Consider the following 10,000-nt stretch of genomic DNA (forward strand, 5'->3'; position numbering starts at 1 on the left):
TTTAAAACTCGGTAGACATTAGTTCTTGACATTCTCTTTTAACAATGTCACTCTCTAGGATATGATATAGTTATTCTAAGCCTGCTGAAATACACCTGGTATATGCCTACGGATCCGGGTACGAGACACTCACTCTACCATTTGAAAGTGTCAAATATTATTAGAAAATTCATTCTGCCGACATAACATTGCCACTAAGCAGTACGGATTTCCTCGCCTATTTTCACCTCCTGGTTCGTGTTGCACATCGATGTTTAATCAAAGCAGGCTCATACATGTCAACAGCTCTTGAAAAAAAAAATAAAAACCTTCCGACCTTACATTTCATATCACCACTCCCATGGATGCGTACGGCAACCTCCTCACACCGCACCCGGACGTCTTCCGACCAGAACTTCATCAAACGCCCATGGTTCCCGGTAATAACGGAATTTATAACCACATTAAGAAGACGATGCCTCCGTGCCGGTGTTTGCCAATTTCAGGCATCTAGACTCAGATTGTTTGGCAACTGCTAAACGAACGTTCGCCGAAATAGAATAAATGTGCCTTTATCAAAAAGCTTCAAGTCCATGGTCATCACCTCTATACATCATCCTGAAGAATGATTGGCCTCCTGCGCCCTTGTTGGAATTACAGGCGTCTGGACATGCACTTAGATCCAGATCACAATCCCCTCCGCAACATCGACGAAGTTACCTCCTCCTTGCACATAGCGAAGAGGTTCTACACTCTAGACCTCCTGAAGGAGTAACATCAGGTGTCCATGAGGTCAGAAGACATTCCCGAGACTACCATCACCACCCCCTTCGGCAAAATAATATTCAATTGCTCGTGTTTTGACCTCCGTAATGATGGAGCCACTTTTCAACTCCTCATGGATTACATTTTATGAGTAACTAACTTTCTGCATATGTTGTGTGGATGCCATACTTGTGTTCTACTCCTCCAAAGAGGAACAACTCCTTTACCAACACATTATTCTCGACCGCCTACAACAGAACGGCCCCTTGTAGCCGGTATGACAAGTGTACCTTCGGTGCCAATGAAGTATTGCTCTTAAGGGGCCACATCACTCTTGGAGGCATCCGCCCCCTCTCTGAGACGGTATCAACTGTTAAGAACTACGCCACGCCTTCAACCATCAAAACACTGGACATTTTTTTGGATATGATCAACTATTATATATATATATATATATATATATATATATATATATATATATATATATATATATATATATATATATATATATATATATATATATATATATATATATATATATATATATATATATATATATATATATATATTCAAGGATAAAGCAATAATACTGCTAAGTAACTGACCTATCACAATAATAGGAGAGTAGGACTAAATATCTTGTAATAATTTAGTCCTTAAAGTTTCAAGTCTTAAAAGTATCTTCGTACCATATGTTTCAAAACTTTTATACCAGAGTGTTTTCTTTAACCTTCCCCAAAGAAATATTTTCACAAACATCATGTAAAATATTTTTTTTGAGATAACTCCAAGACATCACTTTGATATTTGACATTTAGGAAAGTCACTGAGGTAGGCCTACTCATTACTAGGCCTACTGAGTAATTAAGAGAATAACATTCTTCCAGATAGATGATAAAATTACGCAATATAATCCGTGAATATATTAGACGTGGTTGATAAGCGTCCTTACCTGGATTGATACCTGAGGCCTACGTAGTCACTGTTGTCATTCGTTATGAATACTCTGTGATCGGAATCATATCACTTAAACAAGTGTTTATTTTTTTGTTTGGAAAAAAAGAAATTTTATTAAGATTAAATTCAGTTTTCATAACAACTATTTATTTCTTTTACTTTTTCTGATGCACAATACTTAAACATAATCTCACATGATGATAATTTGACTTGATTTCTTAAAAAAGAACATTGTGAAATTCAAGCGTTAAAATCCTTTTAACATTTCAGTGGAGCATTTCATAAAATAAAAATTATCAGTTATTATACAACTTTATAGAGAATTGGTTAGTTATTCATCAAGAATTAGAGTTATGGAAAATATATAGTGGGGCGTTTGTACTACTATGAGATTCAGGGCCTCTGTAACACGGTTTTTTGGACTTTGCTCCTTATCAAGGCATCGGATGTAGCTGAAAGTTGACATATGTATATTTTACAACCACACACAAATTTTGTCAGCATTTTCAATAACCTAAACCCGATAGTTTTAATTTTTATAGAGTAAAAATGATCTAGCCGACGCCATGGCCAGTGATAACGAGCCAAGAGTCGAAAACATTCATTACGTAAGCAATGTAAACACCTTTTGACAAAATTTTGCCCCGCCCTTCCACCGGACACCCATTCACCTTCTTCCATCGGCTCTGGAACCCATAACAGTCAAGAATGGTTAGCAGGATTGGGAATTGCCCCTGTGGTTGCAAAACTGCATTTATCTTACGACTTGCAACTTTATACAGTCAAGAAAAATCCCATGGCCATATTTACTATAGCCTGAATAAGTAATTATTCAGTTTCTAGTTTAAATCCAATGTTTATGGTTTGATTTGTATTTAGCGTAATATGATTATAATACTTGTAATGTCACTCAGGCTTTTCAACATTTCCATTAACTATTCACTATGCCACCAAGAGAGAGAGAGAGAGAGAGAGAGAGAGAGAGAGAGAGAGAGAGAGAGAGAGAGAGAGAGAGAGAGATTGTATGTAAACAGTCTTGATATAACTATTTTTGTTAAAATGAGAATTTTGTGCTAAACTCTCCATCAGACAAACGGATCATCCGATATATTTTTTTTTCTTCTTCTTCTTAGGCCGTACGACCGTGTTGGCTATGTTTTAGGCATGACTGCATTTTGTAAATAAATCATGAATAGTTTTAGGAGTTTTATTTGTACATCTTATGGGAATTTATAGGAGTAAAGTGAACATAATTCATTTATCCTTTAAATTAATTACTACATGTAGCAAAACAAATAATAGTAAAAATGATAATGCAATGAAGGAATGATACTAAACTTTATCTTTAGCTTCAACATCGGCAATAACATACCCAGTTGCCATAAATTTGTCAGCTTAATGAAATAGCCTATCATCTAATATAAAACGTAAATTCTGAGGAGGCCATGGCATATTGCACAGTGAAAAAAAATGACACAGACTTTATGAATGACGGAACGATACATAAATTTGGGTGGGGTATCTGTGCTAGCGTAGTAATACTACTGTAGCAGCAGTGCCGCAACAGTAGTATACATGAATTAAACGTTTAGGCCAACTGCTGGGATCCTTGAGGATCATTTAGCACTTCTTACAACTACTCGAGAAATAAGTTTTTATAGCCAGAATTTTAATTTTCTGATCCAACAATGCCCTTGATAGCCTTCAGTGTTATCCAGAATTATAACGATGCTAAAGTGGGGGGAGCCTCATGAAGTCATCATTCTGACGATAGTTATTGGTGAAAGTTTAAAGCAAAATACAGTACCGGCTATTATTTTTTTTTTTTTACAGTAAAGAGATCGGTAGATAGACAATAAATAAAAATTGCTTGACATTGGATATAGCAGTTATCAAATCAAGCTTGTCTACTACGTTTTTGAAAATTACCAACTATTCCCTACACCTTATCAGTCTGATTGTGAGCTATAAAGTAGACTGTAATTTCTTAGGAAACTTATTTTGGGAGTTAGACAAATAATCAAAGTGTTTTTGTATTTATTAACATATTTTTTTCGTTTGTTCATTATGACAATTCTCAGTGGAGAGGTTTCAGAGTTCATAAAGGTGTACTGCTTTGCTTTTATTTACACTTTTGTGTTATTGTTGGCAGAGGTATAGCCTTCGTTACGTATAACCAATCATCGATCGAGAAAGAGAGAAGAAATGCCGTCATAAGTTACGTAACAAGTGCGTTCGAAACCTTTTCTCTGAGTAAGTTGGCCCGTCTTCAAAAATCGTCACTTTTACTTAATAAAGTACCAAATTTATTCAACCTACGTAATGCAGAATATAGTCAAAATTTATGTGTAGATATAATGTGCATTCTGAATAAGCGTTATATTTATGGAATTCATAGAGAAAAAGTTATTGCAAAAAAACCGTGTTACAGAGGCCCTGAATCTCAGAGTAAATTCCTCTTAGATGCTGATAAACCACCTTTTCCAGAAAACAGCATTTTGAATTTAACTTTCCTTCATGAATATACTGTATATATTTCAGAGTAAAATTGTATAGTCATTTGACATATGAACTAGAACTAGCATTTCATTTACTTCGGAAGTTTTTGAAGTAACTCTGCTGGTCGTTTAAATGTTAAAACAGGATTTTTTTCTATAGTTAACATAGAGTTTTTCTGAATATATGAAACTTTTTTATTCATTTTGATATGTATAAATCTAAAATAGTTCTTGAATATTATATTACTGAAAATTATTATTTTACATCGATATTTAAGTTATCGTAGATAAGTATAAATTTTTCTTCAAAAATATCCTTTATCTTTTTTCTTTTATTATTTTGATGATAAAGTACCAAAATTCAGCAAATATAAAAACAAAGTAGTGAATATTTACCAAATTGTAGAATTTCCGAAATAGAAAAATATATAATTCACCGGGATATAATATTGTTCCACAATAAAATAAGGCATACATCATCTCACCTCGCATTCAGGCGCTTTCCCAGACAACATCGAATTAAGATCATCTCTTCATGCATTCCCTGACCCAATTTTTCTTGTGCTTACCATTTCCGAGACATTAACCTTGAGTCTCATTTTAAATCCTCCTCCCAACTCATTTATCTATTGTATTTTTATTTTTCTTCCTGACTAAAACTATGGACTTGTTGAACAGTGACATATATATATATATATATATATATATATATATATATATATATATATATATATATATATATATATATATATATATATATATATATATATATATATATATATATATATATATATATATATATATATATATATATATATATGGATTTTGAGCGACGCGAAAAATCTATTTTTGGGTGAGGTAGCCATGTCATCCAGATGGAAGTTCCTAGTAGGTAGCTTTCTAGGGTATATTTGACTACAGTGATATTCACGGAAAATTTTACCTTCAGATATCCAGAATTCTAACTCCTAGTATCCCTAAATAATCTCACAGGGATATCGCATAATATTAGAGGACGTATTCTTGACATGTCACATAGCTATCTTCACCCCGAAGAGTATTAATGCTTCGAGGGGGTAAGAGTGACAAGAATCGGAAACGAGAATGAAAAGAGAGCCGCTCATATGGCATCTCTCTTATTCCGTTTCCAGTGTGTATCTAATTAAGACGGTAGCGCCCTCTTTATTCCTTGTAGCAATATACGAGGTGCTACAGATATTGTATTATAGGGAGGGGTCAATAAGCCCTTTTACAATAAAAGGAAGGGCGGGTCCATCAGGACGACATGGCTACCTCACCCAAAAATAGATTTTTCGCGTCACTCAAAATCCATTTTTTTGCGCTCAGGCCATGTCGTCCTGATGGAAGTTTACCAGAGCATTACTGTATCTGTGGATTCTCAATCGGTGCCGTACTCTCAAGAAAGTATTTTCCTGGTCCGTCTAGACCTAGAGACCTATGATTTTACCGTCATACATCATTTCATCTAAGCATGAACTATGTTAGTGCTTCCTGCCCCCTACAGGGAAGAGTCATACTAAATCTGGAAAAGTCTCGAGGAGTACATAATTACTTATGGATGACAAAATGACAAGCTTGTATAGTGATCTCGCCCTATACTCTATATAGCAAAGTATGCATAAGAGTCGCCAATGTCAGAATGAATTTGTGACACCTTCCCAAATATGACTACTCTTATTAAATATTGGATAATAGTTGTATCTGCATAGGAACAAATTTTGCATCTCTGCCACTATCCCGTTAGGGTACCACGTCAACCTTTCCTAAGGAAGGGTTAAAATGAGTGGACTTTTGCTTGAATCAGGGAACAATCTTAAAGAAATACCATGATAAAAATATCCATATTTCAATCCTAATGCTCAGTACATTTCTAATAAAGCGAGTGTGGGCGAATAAAACGCAGTGTTCACTATGAAATAGTTTATCAAAATTTAATAAATGTACATATCAGATCAACCTTTATAAAATCAATAAAAAGTGGAGGATATGCATTAAAGCATAAAGAAAACAGTCAACAGAAAATATTGTTTCATCTACCATGAAACAGATTTGCAACTTCAATTGAATTATTAATAATGATACAGTCTGTATCCTGTTTAATTACACTAGCGTAAGAAGCGCTTGGCACAAGTGTCCGTATTATGCTATAGTTCACCAATGACAATGGAACAGTTCGTAAGGACACTTTCGTAGCCTATCACTCAGTGTGTAGTACATACAGAGACTACTCACCCACCGTCTTAATTAATCGTCCCGAATTAATCACATTGTTCCTCGTAGATTTAAAACAGAAGGTTAAAGGATTCTACCTGCTGCTACCACAGACTACTTGAGTTGCTCCACTTGCTTCGCATAGTGCATAAAGAATGCCATTGATGATCACCAGCCGGTGTACGAACAAGGATGTTCAAGGTCCATATAAAGAAATTTTTCTGGAAGAAGCAACTCCTCTCGCATCATGACTAGCGGGTGTAATGTCAGGACCCGTTTTGCGAATAACACAGGTGAGTATCGCCCTTAGTTATAGATAACCTTGAGCCCGAGGTATCTCCTCTGAACAGCTCTCCTCCCATAAAGTCTGAAGTTCTGTGAGGATAAACCTTTAGGCACTCCACTGGACATAAAGATACATCTTCCTTCAGAGGGAAGATTCTCTAGGGGCCCCACTTATTGGTGGGTAGGTTGTTCTTGGTAAGAAATGTTGGGTCTCGAAATAGATTCAGTTCACATACTCGGTCCCCCAAAGCGAGTACAAGAAGAAATATAACTTTTACTTCAAAACCTTCCAAACGTCTAAACAATAGTGTTTTGTCGGCTGCTCACTTTTTCCTCCTCACTAAGGAGGGAAAATCAAGAGATGTAGGTTCCTGGTTTTCTGTGATGAAGCGGAGACAGTCGACTTCTTTACTCGCTGAGACAGGGATGGATCCGGTAGCGGTACGCTAGCGGATCCTCGAATGGGGACATGTAACCATCTATTTTCTTGTTGTCTTTCATCGCAAATAGGTCTATCTGCAGCTCCGGGACTTGGCTCGAGATGAAGGAGAACGATCCTGCGTCAAGGGACCATTCTGACTCTATAGGTGTAAACCTGAATAGAGAGTCCGCTCTCACAATGCGGAACCCATGAATGTGAACTGCTGACAGGTGCCATTTCTTCCATTCCACCTGAAGGAATATGGCCAACATCACTTGATTGATTTGAGGTGACCTCAACCCTTTAGGATTCAGGTATCTCACTATCACCTTGCTCTTTAGAACCAGTCTTATGTGGGTCGAGTGGTAAGGAGATACTTTCTTTAAAGTCAGAAGTACTGCCATGGCTTCTAGAAAGTTGAAATGACTTGAAAATTGGACCAAGCTCCTTGGACTATTCTGATGAGAGTAACCTCCCCAGCCTTCCTTTGAAGCGTCTGTGTGGATAGTCACTGACGGGGGAGGAGGTTGAAGAAGTATTGATTTATTCAGTTGCTTGGCATTGGAGCACGGCTTGAGAAGCGTTCACAGTCGAGTCGGTAGAGGTCTTATTAGATCTCTTCGCGCGTTTGATGCGTATTTCCTCCTAACTCCTGTTGTATCCATTAGCTGTGCTCTTAGCACTGGATCTGTTATTAAAGCAATCTGTAGAGAGCCCAGCACTCTCTCCTGTTCGCGTCTTGATATCCGTTTGGATTTTAAAAGTCTCTTAACAGATCCTGCTATCTCTTTCCTCTTCTTCCCAGGAATGGAAAGTCGATATGACTCCAAATTCCAGTGGATTCCCCACCACTGAAATTTTTGAGCTGGAGAAAGTCGAGACTTTTTGATTTTGATCTTGAATCCCATATGTTCCAAGAACTGGATCACTATCTTAGAAGTTTGCATGCATTCTGTCCTGAATGCTGCCCACACCAGCCAGTCTCCAAGTAGCCTACTACTTGGACCCCCTTTAGGTGTAATTGATGGATGGCTGCATTATCGAGCTTCGTGAAAATCCTTGGGGCTATGTTTAGCCCGAAAGGCATGGCTCTGAAGGCGTAAAATTTTCTATGTAACTTGAAGCCTAGGTAGGAGGAGGGGTGAAGATTAATTGGAACGTGCCAATAAGCGTCAGACAATTCTATAAAGACAGTATATACCCTTTTTGGCAGTAGGGTCCTTATGTGTTGAAGTGTGAGCATTCTGAACTTGTTGTTCACTATGAACTTGTTGAGTGGCGACAAGTTTAGAATGACTCAGTTTTTCTGAATCCTTCTTTGGAACACAAAACAGCCCCCCTTGGAATTTGATGGACTTAACTATCCGGATTACTCTTTTGTCAAAGAGCCCTCGGACATATTCTTCCAGAACGGGGGTTGAGTGTTGGGAGAATTGAGGAAATTGAGGTGGAGGACTGCTCCTACTCCAACCTAGTCCATTCTTAATTAGGCTGTGGGCCCAGGGATCGAAGGTCCAGCGATCGTACATAGCTGTAGCCTCCCTCCTACAAGAAGAATCTCACATATGCTGTTGTGGACCTGAGGCCTTGCCTCCTTGACTGCATCCTCCCCTTGATCCCTTTCAACTTGAAGGGCACCTAGAAGAACCTCTGGCTGTTACTCTAGCCTTCGAACGAAAGGAATAAGTCTGCCTTTCGAAGGCTGGGTTAAAGACTGGCGACTGAGTCGCCACTTGTTGAGGTACCAGCTGGTACGTGGTTGGAGGTTGTCCCATTATCTGAGGCACAGCGGTCACAGTAAGTTGCTGTTGATGTTGCTGTCGGTAGGGCATAGCCGCCCGAGAGGATGGCTTATGCCTTTTTTTCTTCCTCTTGGGTTGGGGACCCTAATCCAGAGATGACTTTCTCTTAAGATTTAGGCCCCAATTTTTGACAAGGTTTCCTATTCCCTGTGGTGGCCTTGTCTTCTAACTCTTCAACAACATCATTGGGAAAGAGCTAATTACCCCAGATACGAGAGGAGATCAGTTTCCTCGGTTCGTGCCTCACCGCAGCCAAGGCGAACACGATCTCTCTACAGGCTCTCCTAGCTTTAATAAAGCTATAGAGATCCTTCGTAACCGTGGGCAAATGGGTTTTGGCCACTACCATTGACATGTCCTGGATCTTGGGGTCACTTACCATCAATTCTAAGGTCGTTTGCAACGACATCGATGCCGCAAGTCTTTCCTTCGACAGTTTTGGAAGTTCCTCACCGAACTTACGTTCAGCAATATCAGCTTTTAGCTTCTAAACTGAGAAGGTAAAGTGTACGTCCTTCCAGTCTTCTTGGTCCAAGGGGAAGGTCATAGATAACGGCTTGCACTCCTCCAAGGAAGGGCATGGTTTCCCTGCCTCCACCGCATTTAAGGCTGCCTTATATCCCTTTTCCATGAAGGGAAAGGCTCTGGTAGGAGAGGCCACAAAGGAGGGAAGCTTCTTACTCAAGGCTGGCACCTTTGAGTTCGTGAAGCCCCTCTCTTTCATCTAGCTTGCTAGTTAAGCCTGAGCTTTACTATGGTAAAAACTATGACCTCCTTCAGCTCAGTCTCCTCCTTTGAGGCTGGCTCCTTCTTAAGGCGGACATAACAGTCCGGGTTAAAATCTTTGTTGGGCCATAATTCCACTTCTTCCAGGGGAATTGCCCACCAACTTTTCTGATATGACGATCTTCCCGATTGTCATTGGCATGTGTTCGGCATACCTCAGAGGATTGGTATCCGAGCACAAAGGAAGATCCTTCACATTGAGTCGCTTCTGGGGCCCACGTGATGCTGCAAGTCTGAGTATCTCCAGTTTCATTGCAGCTTCCTTCTCCTCACTC

Source organism: Palaemon carinicauda, chromosome 7, assembly GCF_036898095.1.
Source record: "Palaemon carinicauda isolate YSFRI2023 chromosome 7, ASM3689809v2, whole genome shotgun sequence".
Classification (NCBI taxonomy): Eukaryota; Metazoa; Arthropoda; class Malacostraca; order Decapoda; family Palaemonidae; genus Palaemon; species Palaemon carinicauda.